Below are 7,965 nucleotides of genomic sequence, written 5' to 3'. Positions count from 1 at the left end.
AAAAAAAAAACAAAAAAAAACCATTAAAATTTTGAGATTTAATGGTGAAAAAAAAAAAAAAAAAAAAAAAAAGAATGGCAGAAAAAATTATCTTTCTTTCTTGTTTTCTTTATTTGAAATTTTTGTTTTTGAGGTATTTTTTGCATTGTAATGGAGACCAGGGGTTGCACTATTCAAAGTATATGATTATGGATACTGTGTTATGTATAACTGAGTTGCAGAGAAATGTTTCATTATTTCAGCTTTTCGGTTGTGTTAAGACATTCATGAGACATTCTGTAATAAAAAAATGTCAATTAAGCTTTTGGTTTAAATCATGTGATATACCAACAGAACTGGAAAAGGTAAAGGTAAAAGCTCTTGGAGCGTACCAATTTAGATTAACTTAACTTATTCTTTGGATTCTCCTTAGATTTGTTAAAGTGTAATGATTTGTATTAATGTATTTATTTATTGGCAACATTTATTGTCTTTCATGTTAAGTTTGTGTAAATATCGTTTGCTTTCTGATTCCCACTTGTTGTGGTTCCATCCTCTAAATATCTCAGGGTATAAAAGACATCTAGATGCTTTCAAGGTGAAAAGGTGTTTTACTTGAACACATTACTTAAATCAATTCACCCCATTGTATTGCCCATACTTCTCTGTTAATCATTGAGCCTCTGCTAGACAAAAGTAACATGTTGATTGTAGCTGACGTTAAGGATTATAAAATTGTTCAGCATCTTGTGAGAAATGTTTGGGTTTTAAGAAGCGCACATGTCGTATTGTTCCTAAATGCAACATTTTATTATTATTATTATTATTATTATTATTATTATTCACATCTGTCATATCATCATTGCAAAAACAATTTTTCACTGTATCATTTTTTTGCTAAATGGATAAAAGTAAACTTATTGTGTATTTATTTAACTCTCTTCTCAAGTTTCATATAAGTATTGTATTTCATTATACAGTTTTTTAATCTATAATATTTAATCTTTGGATTTTAAGTTATTTTGAGCCCTTCTCTTGTGTTTATTTATATTCTCTTTAATAATTTATTACAGATCATCTTAAAAAATAATGAATCCTCTGTGTCATATAAAGAGTAGTGCTACACTTAAGCATACATAATGCACCAGCATGGCAAGACAAATGGATTACATTTATTGTGACAACTGTTTTCAAAGTAGACACTGTCTTTTTTTAATCACATTAAATCTCAAAGCTATGAAAAGAAACCAGTGGATTTAAAAGTGGAACAGAAGTACCCGTCATTAGTTTTATGCCGTTATGAGATTCTACTTTGGCTGAGCATGACGTTTCCTGAAATTCCCTTCGACTTAAGAATCTTTCCATTAGTTTCTGATAATTAATGGATGAAATAATGACTGTTTAAGCAGAAGATCCTTAGTTCATAATGAACTGGTACTAAAAACACATGTACATTGTGCTTTCCTCCAAATGTTGCTCTTTTATGACAAAAAACAACGACTGAGTTTGCAGCAGAGCCTGTCACAGCTGACTCATGGTGCTCAGGAATCCACACATAAACACACTCACATGCACACACAGACGCATCAAGTGGATGATTGTTTTTAGGCTCTTCTTGCATAGCATTTTGCATTTATACAATAAAGGGAACCAGGTTTTCTACTTTTTTTTTTTTTTTTTTTAACCAATTATGTGTCCAAAATAAGATAGGATCCTGATTACCACAGGGAAGAAGTTTGGGTGTGTCATGTATGTTTCCTTCTAGACTATAAACATTAAAGATGCATCAATAAGACCTGGTCCTGGATGACTTCTGTTGCAGTTTTTCATTGAGGTCTGTGGTGCAGACCCTAACACAAACAAAGAGAAAGCTTCTGCTGCAGGTTCTTTGATAGAAGTGATAATGCAGAATCTCACAAAATATGAAAGACATACAAGTTTATCCTCAGTCGTGGGCAAAAGTTATTTAGGCATCAAAACCAATGGGAGCTTTCAGTTTTTATGCAGTTATTTAAGAGAGGAAACAAACCAGATTATTTAGTTTTGACCTGCCAATAAACAATCAGAGCCGAATCAGTCTCTGACTTTCTGATGAGTTCTACTAATTTGGCTCATTGCTGTGATGGTCAAATGTTTCATGTGTCAAAGCTTTGACACTAATGTCACAAAATCTTTTTACATGTCTGGAAAATCAGTTGCTGCATCCCCTAGCTGGAGATTTAATTGTGTTCACCTCAGATGGACAGAAGTTAGTACTGGAGGATTGTTTGCTGAAAGATTGAAGATTTAAAGATATATACATAAAAGTAATAGGCCTACAGTTCAGAGCATTTTTCATTATTATTAATATTGGAAAAATCTTACAAAATTTGAGTGGCATTTGCACATATTTGACTGAAGTGGGGCCTAAGTGGGCCATCACTCGTATTACTGAACTGCTAAACATTTAGCAGCCTGGCAAAGCTTGACATCAAACTGTGAATCCAAAACCCAATGAAAGAATGTTGGAGTACAATGTAAAGTTGTGCATTGTAAACACAACGTAAATATATACTACTTGTGAATCTAAATGTGTATATATTGAAAAAAAATGATTCACCTATCAATCACTGAAAAACTGTCCAGTTGATTTGTAAGTTTCAGATTAAAAAAAAAAAATATGTATAAAGAGTTACATTTTTAAACCAGCTCATCTCACTTGTTTTTTTGTTTTTTTCTGTTGTTGTTGTTTTTTAACACCTTACACAACCCAACAGCTTCCTGTTAACACCACGATTCACAGAAAGTACAACGCATCCTGACCAGGCAATCACTGAAACAGCAGAACATGCATACATGTTCTCTCAGAGGCAGTTCATGCACACAGATGAATTTAACTATGTGTCCTATCCCTCCACCACTGAATCCAATTACCTCTAAAGCATCTCTCGGATGCTTCATCAAGTAATAGAACAGACAGCGCTCGGGGGGCCAAAACCCAGAAATTTAGAGGGTGGAACCAAACAGTGGAAAACAAACATGTGCTTAGTTGGTTTTACTGTCTTTCTTGTGAGCTATTAAACCAGTAGTTTCTTGCAGCACAAAAATTCTAATTGGGTTAAAACAAATCATATGTGTTCGGGATTAACAAAGCTCTGAAGCAGAAAACAGCTGTTAGGCTGAACATTAAATCATCCTGAGGGCAAGAAGCTGGATTTGTGAGAGTCACATGGAAGTCTGTGATGTGTTAAGCACTGCTGTGTGATTTACAGCAAAATTATGTACTGATTCCAGTAAGATGAACTTCAAAAAAAATAAAATAAAATAAAATAAATTAGACAGAAATGTAGATTTGCTGGGCAAAACTTTAGCAGAAAAACAAAAACATGCCCAGGCGAAGATGAGAAAATATGCAACAATGACTCTGTTACTGTTCCAATGTACACAAGCTTATACAAATAACCAGAAGAACTCTGTGTACATAGTCTATCAATTGTAAATATTATTTAAAAGAACTATAGCACCCATAAGCCTCCTAATTAATGCTTGAATATTCAAATTTTCTCTCAGCCTAATCTGGAAGGATGCTTCCAATTAATCTAAGCCACAATCAATGCTGTAAATGTGAACGCCATGTCTATGTGAATAATGTAGCCCCTTTTTTTCCTTATTTCTTGATTATTTTACTATTATTATTATTATTATTATTTCCAGCCATCACAGAGATCAAGCATCCCAAAACACACCAGCCTGTAAATCAGCTCCAACGATGTCAGGTGATGCGTGCCAGAACAAAACCAGCCTTAATTACAATCAATATGAGACAAATGTTTCTTCCCTCAGTGCTGCAGAATCAATAGGATAATTTTGCCCTGCCCTGTTTTTTGCTTTGGTTTTTTTATCCTCAGAAATGTTAAATATATCATACTTGTGGGTGACCTTCATTTGTAAAACATCTCACTGTACATTTGCTGCACTCTTACTCAAATTAATTCCATGCGTATTCTGACATTTTCAAGAAGAAACATGTGGGATCTGATGCTTTACTAGTTCAGCTTGCTGCTGCTTATGCAAAAGAGCCATAGATGCAGGAACGAGAGAAAAAAAACAAAAACTTACCGATACATTTACACATGAAGCCATCGGTATTTGCGGGTTTTTACTCCGGAGTCAGGTATCACCACGTCCTGCTGCTGCGGCTGCCGCTGCTGCAGGACGCACTCACCGCGCTGGTTGCTGCTGCGGCAGCACGACGACGAGGAGGAAGAAGAGGAGGAGGGGGAAGAAGAAGAAGAAGAAGACGAGAAAGGAGGTGGGTGAACGCTCCTCCGGGGTTCGCACCTCGTCAGACACGGAGGTAACAAACTGAGACTGTTATGTCTACAAATGAAGGGAGACAGTGGTTGGAGGAAATGAGAGAACTGAAAGCAGAGTATTTTCATTCACGTTTACCGCGTGGGACTTTTTTTTTTTTTTTTTTCTTAAACGGAAACTGCTCATAAAACTCTCGCATTTGCGCTCGCACTTTCAGAAGTCTCTGTTAGCAACACGGATTGGTTGTGAGTCAGAATCCGGTCTGTAAATTGCATGTTGGTCAAAACTTTAAACTGCCAGTCCTCCTGAAGCTTCAACGGGGTGATCTGCTGAGGCCACCGTGGCCGCGGGCAACCCTGTTTACTTTCAGCACCATGGACAGAGGAACCAAAAAATAAAATAAAATAAAATAAAATAAAATAAAATAAAATAAAATAAAGGGCCTCAGGGCAGCCCCGATTGACTGGCATGTCCAATCTGAATACTAATAAGAGCCTGCTGTATGCAAATGGCTACCGAAATGTTCTAATCCAGACAAGACGGGTACGAGTGGCAAGAATTACTTAACCATCTTTATGAAACAAGAGAAGCATGCAAACAGACCTCAAAGATATGCAAAACAAGAACGAAGGTGCACAAGACCGGGATGCTTCTAAGACAACAGGATAAACGAATGACAAATGCAGTGTCTTGCAAAAGTATCCAAACCTGTGGAACTTAGTAAAGAGATCTACAGCTTAGGTGGGAAAAAAAAATGCTCACAGATAAGTTGTGCTGTCATTAAATGGGCTGTAATCTTTACTGTAACGAAAAAGCAATGCAAGGGACAAAGCAGATATATGGTCAGACGACCAAAAGGAAACCGGTCACAGCTGATTGGACGACGATTTTTTTCTTCAGTTTTTCAAAAAGAAGAAGAAGAAAAAAACATAATGTTGTACACATGCAACTTTAAATAGACCTGTTATCTTTGCACAAATATACAGAGTACAATTTGTACACTTTAAAATTACCTTTAATTGCACATTTCTTAGTACTTGAGTGTACTATTTTATTTCAGTTTAAATTTGATCTTTTTGTACAGTTGTTTTCAATGTTTTCTGTTATTCATATTCATGTGGATCCGCCATTTGTCATCTAGTCTATTCTAGATCTACATAGCAACCCTGTTTAAAAACAGTTTGATGTCATGACGTGGAACAAAGACACTATATCATAACCAGATGCCCGATTGATTGATTGATTCATTGATACCTTGACATCCTTGTAATTACAGCTCAAGATGATGGTTCCCCAACTGACTAAAAACTTGAATTTAAATCTGTGCCACACTTTTCAGCTTTTTATGTATAAAACACATTTTAAAAAATGAATGATTTTTCATCCTTTGTGTTGTGTTTTGTGTCTATCACATTGAATCCAAATAGAATACAGCGACATATGCAGTTGTGACATGAAAAAATATGAACATTAAACATGCAGCCGCATAAAAGGGAACAAAAATGTCCAGAAATCTGCATCATCTCTTATTTAACTCATTTTCTATAAAAAAAATCCAGCTGCCTCCGGGTTCTAAAATCCCCCTCCCGCCGCCCCACCTGCTGAATTCGCATCATTTCCAGAAGCAGCTACTATATATGCAGGCTGGTGTTTAAAGGCCAACATGACACATGTGATTGATCGCACAGATGAGGTCTTTTGATGGCTCGGTTATCAATCAACGAGGAATAAAAAGTATTAAAACCAGAGAGCTTAACAGGAAACAGACCAATGAAAATGAATGAAATGGGGGTGGCGTTTAAAGCTACAGTGACACACGGCCGTTGTTGCTTCTGGGAAATATTAGCACCGTTAATGGACTTTCCTCAAGGACAAAAGAGGAAATGTTCCCATTGATGACTTGGAAAGTAAAAACAAAAAAAAAAAATCTCAGAGTCGAACCCAGTCAGACTGTTTCTGCAGCATAACAGTATGTAGGACAATGGTTAGAGCTTGTTTCCATGGCAGGCAGATCCAGCAGTGTATTTCACTGGCTACCAAAGCTTTTGCTTTCTGATTCTTGATTAATGTCAAACTAAGCAGCAACAAAAAGACAGCATGGTGTTTCCACGATGATTGCAGCTCATTGTTAGCAGAACAAATAAGAGAAAAAGAAAAACATTTTAGGAGTTGTAATGTGATTTTGACTTACACTCTGTTGTTAGAGTGATCAGAGCACAAATTAATTATTTTTGATGCTCTAAGCTTTAGTCAAAGGACACTGTGACCTTGGTGTTGACCACACCAAAGATCTTTGGATGTGTTAAAGATAAAACCAGAAATCTTTAGCCCTGAATACAATCTCAGAGTTACAAATATTACATCCATTTTTTTTCTGACCTTCTTTCTCCTTGTGTTTCAGCTTATGATAACAGGTTGTGCATAACCTGGAAAGATCTCCAGGTCATCTTTAGATGAAAAGGCTCTTCCACAATAAAAAAAAAAAATAATAATAATAATAATAATACATTTTTAAAACATGACCAGACACAAAGGATGTTTTATGCTGTGTTTTTTAAGAACAAATTAATAATCTAGACTGCCATTTCAAAAATATTTGCCCACTTTATCACTTTTAAAGTCAGTTTTCAAAGAATAATTTAATTATTTTAGGGACAAAGCTGTTCAAACCCATCTGGGTCTTTGTGAAATGTAATTGTCCCCAGACAATCTTGGTGAAGATAGTATGATGTACTCAGGGAATTGACAATTCCTGTAAGTGATAGAATCATAAATTCTTCTTTATAGGAGAAAATAATGATACATGGCAGTTGTGACCTTGAATTCAAGTGCACAGCACAACAATATATCCCATACATACAGAAATCTTCTAAAGCCCACCAGATAGAACAACTTTTGAATGGATGACAATAACAGAGCAAAGTAAAGGATTTGGACTGGCCTAGTCAAAGTCCAGACTAGAATCTGACTGTAAAACCATGGCATTCCCTTCAATAGGCCATGCCTAAAAACTCTCAAGCGTTGCACCAAAAAGTTTAAAAAGTCAAGGGTCAAAGTTAAACCACAGACTCAACGTCAATCACCACAAATGCTTGAAGGCAATCGTTGCCAACCAAGAATGACGTCATTAGCTTTAGGGGGCAATTACTTTTTCACTTAGAACAAGGTTTGGTTGGGTAACTTTTTCTCCATAATAAATTAAATCATAATTAGAATATTTCACTTCAACAGTCAACACAACATCAAACTACATCTGTAATATTAAAACAGGAAATATTATCAGGATGAGATGTGCTGTTAAGATCTTTTCACTGTTTGTTCCTGATTTTAAAGTGGGAGTAAGTGCCTCATTATTTCATTACACTTTACATTAAATTTAATAAGCAATTTCTTCCTGTTTTTAATCATTTACAGATACTGTATAATGACGAAAATAGTTATTAAACACACATTAAAAGTTCTGGAAAAGACACAGGTTGTCACAGGCTGACCTAAATTTCTTTCCCTGAACACATATCTCAAGGAAATAAAAATGCCATCTGCTAATTCAAAATTTATGGAGACTCTAATCAATTTTAAAATGCGAAGCCTTCATTTAAAAAAAAAAAGCCACAATGGATGCCACATATTTTTAGAATATTTATTCAGAAACAACATCTTCAGTGGCTTTCCCCTGTACTTACATTCCCAGAC

The 7,965-nt window shown here is 35.5% G+C and overlaps 1 protein-coding gene across 4 annotated transcripts in view; it reads right to left on the bottom strand.

The window, feature by feature from the left end:
- Nucleotides 1-4,415, bottom strand: part of adcyap1r1a (adenylate cyclase activating polypeptide 1a (pituitary) receptor type I) — a 46,069-nt gene extending 41,654 nt beyond the window's left edge. Inside the window, exon 1 of one of the 4 annotated variants that reach the window (XM_015051575.1) lies at nt 4,078-4,415. The gene's annotated coding sequence lies outside the window, so the exon portion shown is untranslated. The remainder of the gene's footprint in view (nt 1-4,077) is intronic. The other 3 variants (XM_015051577.1, XM_015051576.1, XM_015051578.1) reach the window with 3 other exon arrangements.
- Between the last annotated feature and the right edge of the window lie 3,550 nt (nt 4,416-7,965).

This window comes from Poecilia latipinna, unplaced genomic scaffold (genome assembly GCF_001443285.1).
Source record: "Poecilia latipinna isolate Pla-1442-1.1 unplaced genomic scaffold, P_latipinna-1.0 Scaffold1054, whole genome shotgun sequence".
Classification (NCBI taxonomy): Eukaryota; Metazoa; Chordata; class Actinopteri; order Cyprinodontiformes; family Poeciliidae; genus Poecilia; species Poecilia latipinna.
Note: the sequence above shows the minus strand (reverse complement) of the source record. Positions and strands in the feature narration are given on the sequence as shown.